Genomic DNA, 18,549 nt, shown 5'->3' with positions numbered 1-18,549 from the left:
CCAGGCTTGACCCTGACTCAAATGGAGGCTCAACAGTTCTGGCTACCCATTTTATATCTCAGTCAGCTCCTGACATTAATAGAAGCTTAAGAAGTTTGAGAGGACTCCCCTGATGGCGCAGATGGCAAAGCACCGCTCTGTGAGTCTCTCCGAGGCCTCTGCAGTGCCGGTTCCATGCCCCCTGGCCAGCGAGGGTCCCACATGGCACAGCAGACCTCTCCTGCCTCGCCAACTACTCCCTTCAGCAGTGTATTTCGTCAGTCTGCCTGTTCTGTTCCCCACTCTGTCTCTAGTGAATCCTCTCACCCTCCCAAGTATCTGGCCTGGACCCCGGTTCTAGTGTAAATGAATAAATAAATCTTTTTTTTTTTTTTTTTTTTAAAGAAGGCTGCGGACTCTCCTCAAACCCCTATCCAGGATCTGCTGAATATGGCCTTGACAGTATTTAAAAACCGGAAGGAACAGGACAGGGCAGAGAGGGAACTCCGTAGTCTCCAGAAGGCTGGGCTTCAAGCTCAGGCCCTGGTAGGGCCTTGAGACCGCCAGGCCATGTTCCTCCAACCACCGCAGTGCCTGCCGCCCGACAGAGGATGACAACGGGCCCCATGGCCCCCAACCGACCGCCGCTGGGATCCTGCTTCAAATGTGGTCGAGAAGGCCCCTGGTCCAGACAATGCCCCAACACCTGCCAGGACCATGCCCCATCTGCAACATCCAGGGTCACTGGAAAAGTGACTGTCCCTCCATGCCTGGCTGTGGTGGACCAGTCCTTCCAGCCCCTTCAACTCTTGCCACCGGCGGTCTTCGGTTTGGCAGCTGAGGACTAAAGAGGCCCGGACTCATCGACCCCGATAAACTTCAAGGAGCCCAGGGTAACAGTCAAGGTAGCAGGTAAGTCCAACTCCTTTCTGGGCTTTCCTTTAATATGTTGCTGGCCTCCTCCTCTGCAGACCTTCTCTGCCACAATCTCAGCAACACACTGCACAACTCCTCACCTTCCTGGGCTCAAAAGGATACCGTGTCTCCCCGTCCAAAGCCCACTTTCAGTTCCCACAGCCGTCTATCTGGGTCTTCCACTAACTCCTTCCTCCAAACAGCTGACGGTGGACCACAAACAGGCCATCCGGGACCTTCCCTCCCCTGAATCGGCAGAACAAATCCTTTCCTTCCTAGGTTTGGTCAGATTCTTCCGTCACTGGATCCCTAATTTTGCTTTCCTAGCCAAGCCACTGTACGACACAGCAAAAGCCTCCCTCGAAGGACTTCTCCAATCCCCCGGGGAGATCTGCAGGGCCTTCCTTTTACTCACACATATCCTCCTTAGGGCACCTGTCCTTGGCCTTCCTGACCCAGAAAAGCCTTTCCTCCTGTGCACAGACGCACGTCGGGGTATGGCGGCAGGTGGCCTTTCCCAGCCTCTGGGCCCAGCCCTGTGTCCTGTCGCTTATCTCTCCAAGCAGATGGATCCCACCGTCAGGGGCTGGCAACCTTGCCTTAGAGCCCTGGCGGCGGCAGCTCTACTCACCCAGGAACCCCTCAAACTTACTCTGGGAAGACCTATCCAAGCACATTCCTCACACCACCTTCAGGCCCTCCTGTCTCCCCACCCGCTCTCCACTCTCACTCCTGCCCGCTCACAGGACTTCCACGTGCTCTTTATCGAAAACCCTCTGGCGAGTCTCACTCAGTCAACTTCTCTCAACCCAGCCCCTCTTCTGTCTCTGGCCCCCCTTCTGCCGCTCATTCATGCCCTGAAATCCTGGGTGAAATGCAAACATCCAGACTGGGTTTGGCCGACTCCCCTTTGTCAGATGCCTACTGGACTCTGTCTGTAGACGGCAGCTCTTGCGAAGGTGCGCGAGGTCAGCGGAGGGCTGCCTAGGCCATGGTTACCCTCGATCAGGTCATCGAGGCAGGAAAGCCGCCCGGGGGAACCACCTCCCGAAAGGCAGAACTCAGAGCACTTACCGGGGCCCTGACCCTCAGCAACCATAAGAAAGTCACCATCTATACGGATTCAACATATACCTTCCTTATGGCTCACAGTCCTGCTGCGATTTGGCAGGAAAGGGGGTTCCTCTCCACCCAGGGGTCCCCCATCATGAACGTTAAACTTGCCCTTAAGCTTCTAGCGGCCTTGCAGCTTCCAACTGAAGTCGCCATGATCCACTGTGAAGGACACCACACGGACAATTCTTATGGTTAATTAGCAGACATTGTCCTGAAAATGAGTGTGTGCTCCTTTGAGAAAATCAACTGACAATTACTAACTGAGAGTAACTTCACCTTGACCAAATATAAGTGCTCAGAAAAAAACTAGAATCATGGAAAATTGTGTCCTACCACTAACTTGACAACTTCCAGTACTACTTTTACTTTTTGGATTTGTGGTGAAAAATAAAACGAATTTTTTAAAATAATTTGATTCTGGTGTAATGAACATTGAAGAGCTTTATAACTTGTGGAACAATATATTACTTTAAAAAAATCACACATTAAAACTAACTGCAGTTAGTTTTATGCAAGAGAGGACTTTGCAAATTACCTTGGAGAAAATACCACCAGTATAGATTTAATTTAGTATCAAAATGGAATATTCACAGTAATGTGAAAACACTACTCCAACATATTTGTGTGAGGCTGTAGACATTTATTTCATAGACTTCAACCAGAACCACAGGAGGGTCTGGCGAGGAGACACGGCTCAGCAGACACCAGGCCGAGGCTCAAAGTGTCCAAGCCAGAGCCAGGCCGGGTTGTAGTGCTGGCCGGGGGTGGGTTGGGGGGGTGAGGGGGTGTGGTCACCGCTCACGCCCCCACCCCCCACCCCTAGTCTCAGGGCCCCATGACCCCCGAGGCCTTGGCCCTGCCAGGCCCTAGACCAGGGAAGAGCCCGCGGGACTTTCACCCTTTAGGTTTCATTTAAGTTTGGGATTATTCAGGGCAGGAGATCAGGTGTGGGCTGGAGACCACGGGGTGACTGAAGGGCGGGCTCGGGGTCTCCCATGATCCAGAGCACTCTGGGCTGCACCGAGGGGCCCGACGGCGCCTCCCCGGCGGGCACGACCAGCTCCCCACGATGGCGCCGGGGACGCGCCCTGGGCGGGGACCTGCGCGCCTGGACCCGGCGGGCCCGCGGCTCAGCCCCCCGGCGCGAGGGGGAGGGGGAAGGTCGGGCAGAGCAGGACGGGAGCAGCCTGGGGGGCGGGTGCGTGGAGGGGCCCCCAGACTCCTGGGGATGGGGAAGGAGGCGCCGCAGCTCAGAGGTGAGAGGGCTGCGGCCTTTGATCTCCCTGAGGCGCGCACCCCGCAGGGAAATGGAATCATGGTGAGGAAGCGCCCCCTTCTGGCCAGAGAGGGAGCTGTCGGCCACGTTTTCCAGCTCTGGGATGGAGACTGGTCCAGGGGGTTCTACTTTTTCTGAAGGACAGTTTAAGAATAGAAATTCTCCTGAGAAAGAGGGGAGACCATCCCTGAAGTCACCCTTCGCTGGATCTTTTTGACCAGCAGCCATTGTAGGAACAATGAGTTTCTCTCTCGAGATGTTGTTTTTTGGTCAGAGAGCATTTTTGGAGATCTCACTCCTGCCTGTCTGTGTCATCGCCCTCCACCCAAGTCAGCAACAAAATGCTCAGAGACCTGCATCCCTCCCTGGGCTCCCACCTGCTATCCCAGACTCCCAGAGCAGGCTGGTTTCTGGGTTTGTGCCCCTCCCTCCAAGCATACTGTTCTGTCCACTGCAGGATGGTCACATGAGGCTGCTTCAGTGTCCATGGAGGGAACAAAAAGCATTCAATTTCCATTTCTTCCTACTCAGGCCCCTCAATCGCCATATGTGACCCATCACCCCATCTCTGAGCATGAGGTCACCCTGAGGTGCTGGACCTTGGGCTTCTACCCTGTGGACATCACCCTGACCTGGCAGCGAGTTGGGGAGGACATGGCCCCAAGAAATGGAGCTTTGAACACCAGGCTGGGAGTAGGGGGGAATGGAAACTACCAGAAGTGGGCGGCTGTGGAGGTGCCTTCTGGAGAGGAGCAGAGATACACATGTCATGTGCAGCATGAAGGCCTGATAGCACCCCTAGTCCTGAGATGGGGTATGAAGGGAAATGTGGGCACAAAGGCTGACTCGGGGCCATCAGAAGCCCTTCTGGAGACCTTCAGAGAGTCAGACCGAGGCCTCAGGCTCAGGGTCTGACCTTCCCTTCCCTTCCAGTGCCACCTCCTCAGTTCTCCATCCTTGCTGTGGTCCTCAATTCCGGCTCTGTTTTCTTTGTTGGTGTGCTCATTGCACACAAGGTGGTTCATATGTGAGGGGGTAGAAGAAGTGCTCAGGTAGGGAAGGGAGTGGGGGATCTTGTCCACTGGGGGCTTTCATGTGCCAGAGAGAATTTGGCCTGCCTGGTTAATGGGAATTATCATCCACACACATGGGTGTTGCCCAGAGGGCATTTGGTCCAGTCCCCCTTCATCTCCTTTCCTCATTTTTCCCAGTCCTGACCTGGGACTTTACTCACAGTTCTGGAAACTTCCCTGTGGTGCAGGATTAGAAGATTCCTTTAGTTAGGCTTCTGACCTGACTACTCCCTGGTCTCGCCTGACGCTTCTTCCCACAGGAGGACAAAGAGGAAGCTACACTCAGGCTGCAAGTAAGTGTGGTCAAGGCTTTGATCCCTGAGCCCTGGGAATGGTGTAGATGGAGCCCATGGGGGAGTCACTCTCATCAGTTTCTCCTGTGGTCTCATCTCTCACCAAGTTTTGTTGTGTTCTCCCCTGGGCAGCCACAGTCCCTGTGCTCTGAAGTGTATCTCCGCCCCTATAGGTGAGACCCTGGAGAATTGCAGTGGGGGTGGGGATTGAGGCAGAGAGGCTGGGACTATGCAATGGGGATGCTTTCAGGAGGACATCTTGGGAATGCAGTGGACCATTGATAATGTTAACACTCAGGTAATGAGTGAGCTGTCAGGGGTGAAGATGCCACCACATCCTAGCAGGGGCCAGGACAGGAGGAGGGGTCCTGCCCAGTTTCTTACACCTCAAGCCAACCATGAGGTATTTCTAAACCTCCTCCTCTTCTGCAGGTCCAGTGCTTTTTCAGTCCCACTCAGAAGCTCCTTCTCCATGGAATTGTATTTATTGGGGTGTTGTTCTGACACTCTTTACACTGTGTGAAATTTGAATTACTTTATTCTGGGGCTTGATGTTAATTGACTTCCCATCATTTTATATTGTGTACCCTGTCATTCTTGTTACACACACACACACACACACACACACATGCGCACATTCCCCTCTCCTTGGGAACCAGACCCTCACTCAGCACTGGGGTTACTCTGACCCTCTGTCTCTGGTCCCCTCAGAGCCTCCCTCTCTGCAGTGTCTCTACTCAGCAGTGCCTGGGCAGCCCCAGGAGTCCCTGCACCTCCTGCCTCTGCCCTTGTGGGCAACCAGCCCCTCACCCTGCATGGCAGTGAGGAGGCGAAGGCCAAGTCCTGAGGTCAGTGACCAATAGAGGAGACAATTTACCTTTTTCTTTTCTTTTCCCCCTCATTGTATTATTCAGTTGAGGTTAGCATTGGTTTACACACTGCATGTGTTCAGAGGCAAGGGTCACATCTCTTCAGATGTTTGTTACCACATCACACCCACCCTAAGGGCACCCATAGTCTTCACTACAGTCCGTTGGGCCCTCTTCCTACTTTGTTTCCTACTCTTACCCCCAGCCATAGCTTCAATTCTACAGTCATATATATAGAATATGTTTTGGTTTAGTTTCATCTGTCCCAACTTTGTTTCTTTATATTCCAAATATGAATGAAATCATCTGTATATAACTTTTTCCTTCAAATTTATTTCACTTAGCATAATCCCATCCATATCTATCATGTTGTTGCAAATTCAATATTTCATCTTTTTCACAGCTGAGTAGTATTCCATAGTGTGTATAGCTTGTGTTCTTTATCCCCTCATCTGCCGTTGGGCACTTAGTTTGTCTCCATCGCTTGGTTATAGTAGACAATGCCGCAGTGACTGTAGGAGGCGCACATTCCTTGGAATTAGTGTTTTAACTTCTTTGGATAAATACCATGGAATGAGATCCTTGACCATATGACAGGTCTATTTTGAGGAACCTTCATTTTTTTTTTTCCCCATAGGGGCAGGACCAATGTGCTATCCATAGAAAACAGAGGTACCAAGTTACTGCCCCACCTAAGGAAAGGTGGAGCTAAGCAGGGATGAGAAGCTAAGGAAGAGGAGGAAGACGTGGAGCAAGATGGGGAAAGGAGACTGAGGAGGTGCATGGAGCAGAGAGACATGTGAAGAAGAAACCACGCCTTGCTTCTCACTTGGACTTGTGCCACGGAGTTGGGGACATGAAAAGAGACATGTGAAAGAGATTAAAAACATGGGTGAGAGACTCATGGGGAGGCTGACAATGACCGCTGTTATCTTGTCGTGGATTTTGATTTTGTTCTTTTCCTTCCAGACTTGCCTGGCCCCTCCTGCCCCTTTCCCATGGGTCTCTACCAGTAGGTGCCTTAGCCTTGTGGCAGGCTTTCGGGCCCCAGTGGGCCTGCTTTGGGCCCAGCCTGTTTGGCTGGGCATTTACTCATGAGGGGACGGGTAACTTTGGGTGCTTCACTTGGGAACTATTCTAACTATATTCTTTCTCTTCTTCTCTCTCTATTGCACACTGATTCTCTATTTTATAGTAATTGTATTAAAGTTCTTTTCTATTGAAGGTCTTACACTTTAGTGTATGTTTTGTCTTTATGCAGCTGATGGCAGATCCCATGTAGAGTGTGCAGTTTTGAAGGTCCAGGGAACCCCTCATTCTGCCCACTGACAGGACAAGACACCATTCCCACCCACCATGTGCCAGAGTTCCTTTTTCTCCACACCTTTCAATGGGTCATTCTCACAGATGTGAGGTGGGAACTCACTGTGGTTTTATTTATTTTTTAAAGATTTATTTATTTATTTATACAAGCACTGGGTACAGTCAGAAGCACAGGAGGGTGAGAGAATTCACCAGAGCCAGAGCAGGGAACAGAACAGGCAGGCTGACGAAGAAATACACTGCTGAGGGGAGCAGCAGGAGAGGCAGGTGAGGTCTGTTGCACCATGTGGGACCCTCGCCTGCGGCCGGGGATCAAACTGGCTTGCAGAGGCTGCTGGCAGCTTCGCAGCCCAGTGCTCACCCGCTGCGCCACCAGGGGAGGCCTTCATTGTGGTTTGAATTGGCATTTTTCTGACAGCACATGATGATAAACTTGTATCCATATATCTATTGGCCACATGTGTATCTTTTTTAGAAAAGTACCTATTTAGCTCCTCTCCTCTGTTTTGAGGTGTTTTCTTGTTTTGGAGTTCTTTGTAGATCTTGGATATTAAATCCTTATTGGATTGATGATGTACAAATAGTTTCTCCAATTTGATATTGTCTTTTCATTTTAACGATAGTTTCCTTCACTATGTAGCTTTTTAGTCTGATGTGATTCCACTGGTTCCTTTTTGCTTTTGAATCCTTGGAGCACAGAAGACACTATGGGCAGTGAAAATCCTCTGTATGATATTCTCATGATGGACACAGGTCATTACACATGTGTCCAACACCCCAAGAATGGACAATACCAGAGTAAACCCAAAGGGAAACCATGACTTTGCAACTATGACGAGCAGGTCCATTACTTGTAACCCACGTGTCAGTCTGGTCTTAACACGTGATTTGGTCATGATGTGTGAAGAGTTTTATAAGTTGAGGAATGAAGTGTAATTTACTTTAGAAAGCATATTTCATGCTCATACAAGGACATTTAAATAACACTCAAGGATACGCATAAGTCATTCCCCTCCACCCCCAACACCCCAATCAGCCAGTATCTGCTCAAAACCTAGCAATTTATCTTTTCTCTTCCAAATATATGTATCTCCATGCTCCTGTCTGGGCAATAGTGTTCGTTTTCCCATCAGTAAAGGAGTTCAGGTCACAGAGTTGGGGGGAAACATTTGCAAATCACGAATCTGACAAAGGACTGTATCTACAAATAATGCCGAAAACTCAATGATCAGAAAGAAATAACCCAATTTTAATAAGGACAAAAATAGTGTAATAAATGAATGGCACCTCATCTGTAAAAATGTACAAAACTTCTATACAAACGGCAACTGTATTCATAGAAAAGTGAAAATATGAACAAATGCTCACTATCACAGTTAAGAACAGTGACACCATCACACCTAGGAGAGACTGAAAATGCAAACTCTGCACAATACCAGGTGCTGTCAAGGGTGTGAACAACAGAAGCCTCATTACATTCATTTTTTTAAATTTTTTTATTTATATAAGAGCTGGGGTACAGGCCCAAGTCGCGGGAGAGTGAAAGGGTTCACCAGAGACCTGATTCACCAGATCTGGTGAATCAGGATTCACCAGAGTGGGGAGCAGAACAGACAGACGGACTGAAAGCACTGCTGAGGGAAGCAGCGGGCGAGAGAGGAGATGTCTGCCCCGCCAAGTGGGAGTCTTCCTGGCTGGCCGGGAATCGAACCTGCACTGCGGAGGCTGCGGACAGCTTCACAGCACTACGTTCAACCCACTGTGCCACCGTGGAGGGCCCTCATCACATTCATTTTAAAAGATGCTTTAGGGGCTGAGAAACACATCAGAGCCCTGGGCACTGTTGTTGCCTGGTTGAGAACAAAACAGAACCTGGTAAGAGATGACACCACAGGAGGGACAGATGAGGGTGACTCCCCCATGGAGTCCATTTACACTGTCCCCAGGGGCTCAGGGTCAAACCACTGATCTACACTTACCTAGAGCCTGAGTGTAGCTTCCTCCTTGTCTCCCTGTCGGTAGAAAAATCATGTGAGACCAGGGAGCAGTCAGGTCAGAAGCCTAAAGGAATCTTCTAATCCTGCACCACAGGGAAGTTTCCAGAACTGGGACTAAAGACCCAGGTCAGGACTGGGGAAAAAGAAGAAAGGAGGTGAGGGGGGACTGGAGCAAATGTCCTCTGGGCAACACACGTGAGTGGATGGCACTTCCCAATAAACAGGCAGGGCAAGTTCTGCCTGGGACATGGAAGACCCCAGTGGACAAGATCCCCCACTCCTTTCCCTACCTGAGTGCTTCCTCCTCCACATCACAGCTGCAGCCACCGCAGCTCCAGGGAGCACAGCTCCAAGGAGAACCAGGCCAGCAATGATGCCCGCGGTGGGGATGGAGGACTGAGGAAGGGGCACTGGAAGGGAAGGGAAGGGAAGATCATACCCTGAGCCCCAGACCTTATCCTGACCCTCTGAAGGTCTCCAGAAGGGCTCCTGATGGCCCTGAGAACAGCCTCAGTGCCCACATCCTCCTCCTCACCCCATCTCAGGACTTGGGGCTCCAGCAGCCCCTCATGCTGCACGTGGCACGTGTATCTCTGCTCCTCTCCAGAAGGCACCACCACAGCCGCCCACTTCTGGAAGGTTCCATCTCCCCCAGGCCTGGTCTCCACCAGCTCCATCTCCTGGGTCAGGTCCTACCCATCTCGCTGCCAGGTCAGGGTGATGTCCGCAGGGTAGAAGCCCAGGGCCCAGCACCTCAGGGTGACCTCATGCTCAGAGGTGGGGTGGTGAGTCACATGTGTCCTTGGGGGATCTGAGGTGGTAAATCAGAAAATTCACTTTGTGTTTCCTCCATGGACACTGAAGAAACCTCATGAGACCATCCTCACAATGGACAAGACAACTGGTGTGGCAGGAAGAAGCATAAACTGTAAAAAACAGGCTAATCTGGGGAATCTGTGAGATTCTCCTATTCCTTAGAAAGTTCTTGAATGAAGATGAAAGCCCAGGGTAGGATGAAGCAGAGGGAGTGGAACACAGACTTTTTATTCCTGACCTGGGTGGAAGATGATTGACACAGAAAAGCAGGAATCACATAACTGAAAATGTTCTCAGACCAGAAACAAGACTGAGAGAGAAACTCGTGGTTCTCAAACAGGCCCCTGGTCCAAAGGACCCAGTGACGTGTGATGTCAGGGACTGTCTGTCTTTCTCAGGAGAGACGGGATCCCTTCTCTGTCCTTCAGGAGAAGCCGGAGTCTCTGGGAGTCTCTCTAGTGCAGAACATGAAACCCAGGGGAGTCCCCCTCTCGGGACTAGAGAGAGGACTCATTTCCCGCAGTGACTCCAGGCAGGGGGGGGGGGGACCGGGAGGCCTCCAGGCCCCTCTTACCCGTGCGCTGCAGAGTCTCCTTCCCGTACTCCAGGCATGTGGGCAGCCACCTCAAGCACCTGCCCTCCGCATAGTTCCTGAATTTCTCAGCCTCACCCTGGGCCTCCCACTCGCACCGGGTGATCTGAGCGGCCGTGTCCGCAGTGGTCCAGGAGCGCAGGTTCTAGTTCAGGGCCAGGTAATCAGCGCCATCGTAGGGGAACTGATCATACCCGCGGAGGAGGCGCCTGTCGGGCCCCACGTAGCAGCCAAACATGTTCTGGAAGGTGTGAGAGCCTGTCCCCGCCCCATCACCCAGGGATCTCCCCGCCCGCGCCCCCTCCCGCCAGGAATAAACTAAACAGAATGAAACCGGGTGAAAGTCCCGCGGGCTGTTCCTGGGCAGGTTGCAGAGAAGCCTGGAGGGGGAGACCCTGGGCGACCCCCGTCCGTGGGGATGGGGGTGCTGACCCGGCCCGGCCCCGCGCCAGCTCACCGGTCTCGCTCTGGCTGTAGAGGCCGCGCAGGGAGTCCAGGTGCTCTCCGTACCTCAGTGTGCGCTCCCTTAGGATCCGCGTCCTCCCGTCCCGCTCCTCCTGCTCCTCCTGCCCCACCTGCCCCGCCCAGGGCGCCCGCGGCTCCGCGCTCTGGCCCGAGAGTCGCTGTCGAACCGCCCGAACTGCGTGTCGTCCACGTAGCCCACGGCCATGAAGCGGGGCTCCCCGAGGCCGGGCCGGGTCATCGCGGTGTAGAAAGTCCTCATGGAGTGGGGGCCTGGGGGCGGGAGGGGAGACCCGGGCTATTCTTCTCCCCTTCGGGGGCTCGAGTCCCAGGGGGCGCCCACGAGACAGAAAGTGGGTGAAAGACGAATGAGAGTGAAAAGCGGCTGCGGGACGAAAACGGCCGGGACTCGGGGGGCCAGAGGAGGCTGGGGTCTCGGGGGGACGGAAAGGGGCCAGGACGGGGCGGGCCGACGTGGGGGGACAACTAGGGCGGCGGCGAGGTCGCGCCTTTCCCACGCCCGCCCACGCCCTCGCTCCCGCCTCTGGGAGCGCCCTGTCCCCTCCCGACCCGCACTCACCCGCCCGGGTCTCCCTCGGGGCCGCGGCCACCGCGAGCAGGAGCAGGAGGGCTGCGCCCCCCATCCCCCAGGACGCGCCTCCACCCGGGCTGAGGAGACGGAGTCCCGGCGGGTGGGTGGGGGCTTTGGAACGGGAGCCGCGGGGCTGCTGATTGGCTGCTCTGGAGACCTCCAGGCAATGGGGAGTGAGCCCTGGGGTGACTCACCAGTATCCAGGCAGGAGGACCCGCCCAGGCTGTGAGCCCAGAAGTGGAACCGAGGGGAGGGGGCGAATCCCCAGCAGTCACCTTCCAGCCCTGCACCCCGCGCTGGGGACTGAGACCCAGACAGCCACACCCCGAGACCTGGGACTTTGCCGCCCCCTCCTCTCCTGCTCGGAGACCTTTGCCACACCGTGTCCCTGAGTCCAGGCCCAGGGACTGGGTCCGCAAGTCTCAGACATTTTTCTTTCAGAAACTCTGTTCAGTCTCACAAATTATTACGGATCCCATGTATAATTTTGTTACGTGGGTTACAGCTTTAAATATTTACTTTACTAGAATAAAACCTTTTTAAAAGATGTTATTGCTTCTTTACTTTAGAATATAGATAACCTGGGGCCTCCCTGTTGGCGCAAGGGGTTAAGCATCAGCACTATGAAGTGACCTGTAGCTGCAGCAGCACAAGTTGGCCAGGGAGCAACTCATATGGCACCGCAGACCTCTCCTGCCTCACCTGCTGCTCCCCTCAGCAGTGGATTTCTGTAGATCTGCCTGTTCTGCTCCCCACTCTCTGTCTTTGGTGAATCCACTCACCTGCCACACCTCTGGCCTGTACTCCAGTTCTTGTGTGCATAAATAAATAAATCTTTTTTAAAAAGAATACTAATAACCTATGATATGCTAATGATGGAGTTTTTGAGTCAGTGGGTTTGGAGTGAGGGGTTCTTGGGGTCACTCTGGGAAAGATGTCACCAGGGCTCCCGTTTCAGCGGTACGTGGAGAGTTCCCCAGGCAAGTTTCTTCAGGAGACAGAGACACTAGTTATATTTAAAGGGAAGGTTTTTTACGGGAAAAGGATGTCCTAAAGCTAATTCCATACAGGCTTTGTGGACTCCACCCCCACCCCAGGCCAAAGCCAAAGACACTGGGAACTCCAAATCCCATCAGCACCCAAGGGAAGGTGGCTGGGACCTGAGGGTGGGGTTAAGCAGCCAGGTTTGGTATAAAACCAGACACGTGGGCTTTGGTGGGGGGCTCTTTTTTTGGCTCTCCGCCAGCTGGCAGCGCTTGGCCAGCTCTGAGAGTGCCTTTGTGTTTCCAGGTTGGCGAATAGGGTAGGACGCATTAAAGACTTTATTTCCCTATTTTCTCCCTGAGTTGTACATTTCCTCATTTCCCTTTCCCTTTTATTAACGTTTTGTGTGTGCCTGTAGTGGAGTACAAATAAGTCCCTTTTATGTGCGCAGGTGAGAACCCACAGCCAGGCAACCCATTTTTATATCGGGGCTGCTCAGGTTTATTAGGGAAAGGTTTATTAGGGAAAGGGACAGAAGAGTAAAGGATATTTGCATAGACACAGGTGGGCAGGAAGAGCTGCCCAGAAAGGGACAGGTTTGCTGAGAGAGGCCTGCATGGTTGCAAGTGGGCGGCCTTGAGGAGAGCTGCCTCCACTGAGGGAGGTCAATGAAGAGAAGTGCAGGCATGATACAGGTCATGGGCAGGCAGGAGGCTGCTGCCCTGCGGAGGAGAGATTTGGTGAAAAGAGGCACCTGCATAGTCACAGGTGGACAGAGGGTGTGCTACCCCAGCCTGTGCAGAGACCGCACTAATACAGTCTTCTGTTGGGGAGGGGCCACTCCTTGTGAGCCTTTGGGTTAGTTGCTGATTATGGATAACTGTGCAGAATCTGAAAGCGACCAGAGATTCCACCATGGGCTCAATCTCCATATCTTTACCCTTGGGCCTGTGCTCTAGACAGCAGTCTGATACCTGCTTGGATTTTCTGTTTTGTAATCTAGGCTTTGGTGCCTAAGGATCTTGGGTTCTAGATCTGTGTCAGTGGCTGTGTTAATCCCTTCTACCCCCTGCTCCTTGTGTGAGCCAGATTTCTGGTCTTGGGGAACCTCCTTTCCAGTCTTTTTCTATTGCTGTTCTCCATCATTTACTAACTTGACAACTTCCAATACTATTTTTACTATTGGGATTTGTGGTGCAAAATAAAGTGAAAAAAAATTTTTTAAATAATTTGATTCCAGGGACCTCCCTGGTGGCGCAAGGGGTTAAGACGCAACCTATGAGGTAATCAGAAGCCTCTGCAGCCTCAACCTGCTCTGGATTCCCAGGCCAGCCAGGCAGCAACCCACATGGCATAGCAGACCTCTCCTGACTAGCCCACTGCTACCCTCAGCAGTGTCCTTTGGTCAATCTGCCTGTTCTGTTCCCCACTCTGTGTCTGATGAATCCTCTCACCCCCAACACCTCTGGTCTGTTCTCCAGCTCTTGTATGCATAAATAAATAAATCTTTTAAAAAATAAATAATTTGATTCCAGTGTAATGAATACTGAAGAGCTTTATGAAAGGTTTGGCCTGGTAAAGAAAAGGAGAACCAGGCTAAACTTCCTCAAAGGAAGGGAAAATTTATTGCGCCCGGGCAGACTTCACGGACCCAAGGTGGGGGTCAGTGAAGCCTGGTGGGCTGTTCCCAGGTGGGCTGCCTGGTGGGTTTTTGCATTTGGCCTCCTGCATGGACCTTGACTTTATAACTTAGTGGAACAATATATTACTTTAAAAAAAATCACACATTAGCGGTTGAGCGCTGGGTTGCGAAGCTGCCCGCGGCCTCTGCGGCACCGGTTCGATTCCTGGCTGCTCCCCGGACACCGGAGGAGGGTCCCACATGGCGCGCAGACCTCTCCTGCCGCCCACTGCTCCCCTCAGCAGTGTGCTTCGGTCCTTCTGCCTGCTCTGCTCCCCGCTCTGGCTCTGGTGAATTCTCTCACCCTCCCGCACTTCTGACTGTACCCAGTGCATGTATAAACAAAACAAACAAACAAATAAATAAATAAAAATACATACCTCTTTAAAAAAAAAAAAGCAGTTGATCCTGAACATCTACTGGGATACAGAAAAAGTCATCTTTAAGATCTAATACAGAAAACCATCCAAAGTCACCAGGTATGGCAGTTAATAAGGTGTAGGGATTAGGCACAGTCGGGATATAAATCCTGGACAATGTCATTAATGGCCCAAAAATCTTGGACAAAACGGCCTGTATGGGGTTTCCTCACTGGCAACATTGGAGTGTTGTATGGTGAGCGGCAGGGCCTAATGAGTCCAGATTGAAGGAATCTTTTTAACACTGGCTCAATTCCCCTCAAGGCCTCCTTCTTTAAGGGGTATTGCTTCCTCCTTGGGGTTTTGTTTCCTTCTATCACTTCTTTTATTTTTTTAAAGATTTATTTATTTTTATACAAGAACTGGGGTACAGGACACAAGCGAGGGATGGTGAGAGGATTCACCAGAGACAGAATGGGGAACAGAACAGGCAGAAATACACTGCTGAGGGGAGCAGTGGGCAAGGCAGGAGAGGCCTGCCCCGCCATGTGGGAATCTCCCTGGCCGGCCAGGAATCGAACCAGCGCTGCAGAGGCTGCAGACAGCTTCACAGCGCAGCACTCAACACACTGTGCCACCAGGGAGGCCCCCTGCAATCACTTCTATCTTTATAGACTGCATTTTTTGCACGTCCTGGGGTCCCACCAGCCCATACCCATTTACTTACTCGTTCAATGATTTCTGAAGGTAAAACTTCACTTTTGGTGGAACATCTTGAGTAAAAAACATCTGGAACTACAGAGCATGTTCTGGAGGTACCTGTCGGTGAAGCCTCAGAATTTTGGGTGAAAACATAATTTGTGCGTTAAGCTTACTTAAAAGGTCACAACCAAGCAGCGGGATTGGACACTCTTCCATGTACAGGACGCTGTGCTGAGCTGTGTGGTGTCCAGCCGGCATCCAGAGGTTGTAAGAAGGCTTTCTGTTGTGGCCTTCCTGGGATCCCAGTGACTGCTGCGGTCTCTTTGCTCACTTTAGTCAATTTAGAATTCAGAACTGAGAATGTCGCTCCAGTGTCCACCAAGAAATCAATCAGACGATTCCCCACAGCGAGTGTTATCGGGGCTCTGAGGCGGTTATTGTAATGGGCTTCTTTAGATCTAGTGGAGCCCCCGGGAACGCCTATTCTTCATCTGAACCTTCTCCATGAATATCATTTGTCTCCTTTCCTCTGTAATTGGCTCTAGATTCCTTCTATTCTGTCTATATTCCCTCCTATCTTCATCTGAGCCTCTACTCTGTGCTATCATTTCTCTCCTTTCCTCTCTCCGTGGTTCTGGGTTCTGTGTGCTCTGTCTATATTCCGTCCAGTCACCCCTGGGTGAATCGTCATGTCGTGGTGTCCTCTGTCTTCTGTCCTGTCTTCTGTCATTATTGTGTCTGCTGCTCCCCTGTAATCTGGGACAACTGTACTTCCAATGTCCCTCCTCCCTGCAGTGAGCATGGACTGTTAGGGCGTTGGGAGAGGAAGATAAATGCAGACAAGTTCGCCATCCTCTTAGCAGCCTGCCGGTATGAGGGGACAGATCTCCTCCAATTTAGGAGGTCCGCGGTGCTAAAGGGATGGTGTGACCAAAAGTACCCAGCAGGTCACCCATGTTCATTCAAGCCACCCACTGGCAGCTGTCGGAGAGGAAACTGTCCTGCTTCAGGGTGATTCTTCCTGCAAAAGTGGGTGCCCCATCTAGTGTGGGGGGAGATGCCATTTTTTTTTTTATTCCCTGGAGGGCAGTGGAGGCTGTGAAGCCTCAGGAGTCTGCGTGGGAGGGGCCTTGTCACACGGAGAAGGACTTTGTCTTGGTGTGTTTAAGATGTTTAACACGTGATAATCCTCCTCTTCTAACTCTGCCCTCTTGCAGTCCTCGTGGAGGGCGGCCTGTAGCTGGTCCTGCATACTTTTACAAGCTTGATCCTGCATGCTTTTAAAAGCTGACTCAAAAACAGTACGGTTTTCATCCCTCATACTCTTAATAGTTAAATCAAGAGCCTGAATTTGTTGTTGCATAGCTAAGTTAAGAGCCTGAATGCATTCTTGCACATTCTCAGTATGTGAAGTAGAACATCTGCCTCTCATAGAAACAAGAATGTAGCAAATGGCGCTTATGCACATTACAAAAAAATAACCCCACAAGCAAAGATTGTAAAGTAGGGATGGCTTGTAAACCACCCACATTTGTGTGCAGAAGTAAAAAAATGTGCCATATACCAGGTTTTATCAAATTATGTACATTTATAAAACTGGTGATAATATTTAATGGAAAAAGGCTACTTAAACTCAAGGCTGGAAAAAACCGAAAGAACTCAAAGTAGGGATAAAACTGCTTAAGCTCATGGTTGAGGCCATGCTTTGGTCAAAAACACACCCACAAGAGAGAGCTGTACACAAGGGGGGAAAAAAGCAGACTTTTCAAGACCTGAGACAAAGATTACACCACGCGTCCTGCAGACCTAGTGGCACTTGTGGTGACCATCGCAAGGAAAGTTACTTTGGGCTGGTCAACCACAGGTGTAACTTGGTCAACAACGTTCAACACCAAACTTTTACAGGGCAACCCCCTTATGAAACTGGTTGTGTGACTGTGGGTCCTCACCTGCGCGCTTAGAAGGGCCTTATTAAGGCTTGACTGCAGGCACACACAAATGGTTAATAAAAAGTTTATTTACCAAAGAAGGGGAAATTTAGAAATGAATAACTCAGGGAGATAAAGAGGGAGATAAATTCGTGAATGCATCCTACAAGTTCTGCTGACCTGGAATCCCAAGGGCACGCTGAGAGCTGGGGACGAGCCAAGAGCCATGTGCGGCCAACACAAGCCCACGTGTCTGGTTTTATACCAAACCTGGCAGCTTAACTCCACCCTCAGGTCCCAGCAACCCTCCCTTTGGTGGTGATGGGATTTGTCTTTCCCAATGTCCTGATGGCTTTGGTCTGGAGTGGGGGTGGAGTCCACAAAGCCTGTATGAAGCTTGCTCAGGACATCCTGTCCCCCTAATATTGTCACTATAGTTTTTATTTTGGAAAAAAGTTTTTATAAAATATTTTATTCCTATTAACATGTAGGGTTGTTAATATCATTCTAAATGAATAAGGATTTTTTAATTTTCGATCTCTAGTATGGCAAATTTTGATAGATATAACCAACAAAATTACCTTGGATCCTCATTCATCTGTGAGAGTGTATTCAGATCATAAAGACAGAAATTTTGAGAATCACTGACTGAAACAGACCCTGGTACTCAGAGAGATGGCGTGAGAAAGGCTCCTCAATGCAGAAGCAAAGACGCCAGAGCCAAGAGCCACCTGCAGGAGGGTCAGGACCCAGTCCCAGCTCTCAGGCTGGTTCTCAGGGCTTCAGGCCTCAGGACAGTGTTTGGGTGGGGAGCCAAGCGAAGGGAATATTCATCTCCACTTTGCTCTGTCACAGGCTGCGCCAAGTCCTTCACCCTGTGCACGCCCAGTTCTATTTCCCTGTACACGACCATCCGGATAAGTCAATCAATGTCAAGGCTTTCGGGGTGTAAAGTCTGAACTGAGTTTTAGAGTCTTCCCAGACCAGGAGGATCCAGACTATGCCACCCCCAAGCTTCCTCCTGCTGCTGTCCGGGGCCCTGGTCGTGACTGAGACCTGGGCAGGTGAGTGCGAAGTTCGGAGGGGAAAACTTCGGAGGAGAAAAGTCCTTCCAGGCTTTGGCCTGGAAGGAGTGAGAGGACCCTGCAGTGGCCAGGACCCAGGAAGAGTCCCCCGACCGCCCTCTCCTCCACCCGCATCAAACCCCACACCTCGGTGTCCTGCTCCTCCCTTCCACCCACTCCTGTGCCCTGACCTTTTCCTGCCACCCCTTTTTACTCTCACGAATCCCCTTGCTCTCTCCCCCTGCCCGGCCCCTCCATCCTCGGACCCAGACACTGGCGCCCAGAGGAGAGTTGGGGTCTCAGCCCCTCCCCTCCCCCAGGCTCCCACTCCGTAATGTACTTGCACACCGCGATGTCCTGGCCTGGCCCCGGGGAACCCCGCTTCATCTGCGTGGGCTACGTGGACGACACGCAGTTCCTGCGGTGCCACAACAATGACCTGAGTCTGAAAATGGAGGCTACAGTGCCCTGGATGGAGCTAGAGGGGTTGGGAGAGCCAAAAGCGGATTGTCGAGAGCCACGTACACC

At 51.6% G+C, this 18,549-nt stretch overlaps 1 protein-coding gene and 1 pseudogene across 1 annotated transcript in view; both read right to left on the bottom strand.

Moving 5' to 3' along the window:
* LOC119251183 (patr class I histocompatibility antigen, A-126 alpha chain-like) overlaps positions 1–18,549 on the bottom strand; it is a gene marked incomplete at its 5' end in the record, with an annotated part of 301,825 nt that overhangs the window by 240,928 nt on the left and 42,348 nt on the right. The window lies entirely within an intron of this gene.
* Positions 7,221–11,372, bottom strand: LOC119252006 (class I histocompatibility antigen, Gogo-OKO alpha chain-like; annotated as a pseudogene).

This window comes from Talpa occidentalis, unplaced genomic scaffold (genome assembly GCF_014898055.3).
Source record: "Talpa occidentalis isolate TD23 unplaced genomic scaffold, MPIMG_talOcc4v2.1 talOcc4.2, whole genome shotgun sequence".
In the NCBI taxonomy this organism is placed as follows: domain Eukaryota; kingdom Metazoa; phylum Chordata; class Mammalia; order Eulipotyphla; family Talpidae; genus Talpa; species Talpa occidentalis.
The sequence above is the reverse complement of the archived record's forward strand: the minus strand, read 5'-3'. Positions and strand labels throughout refer to the sequence as shown.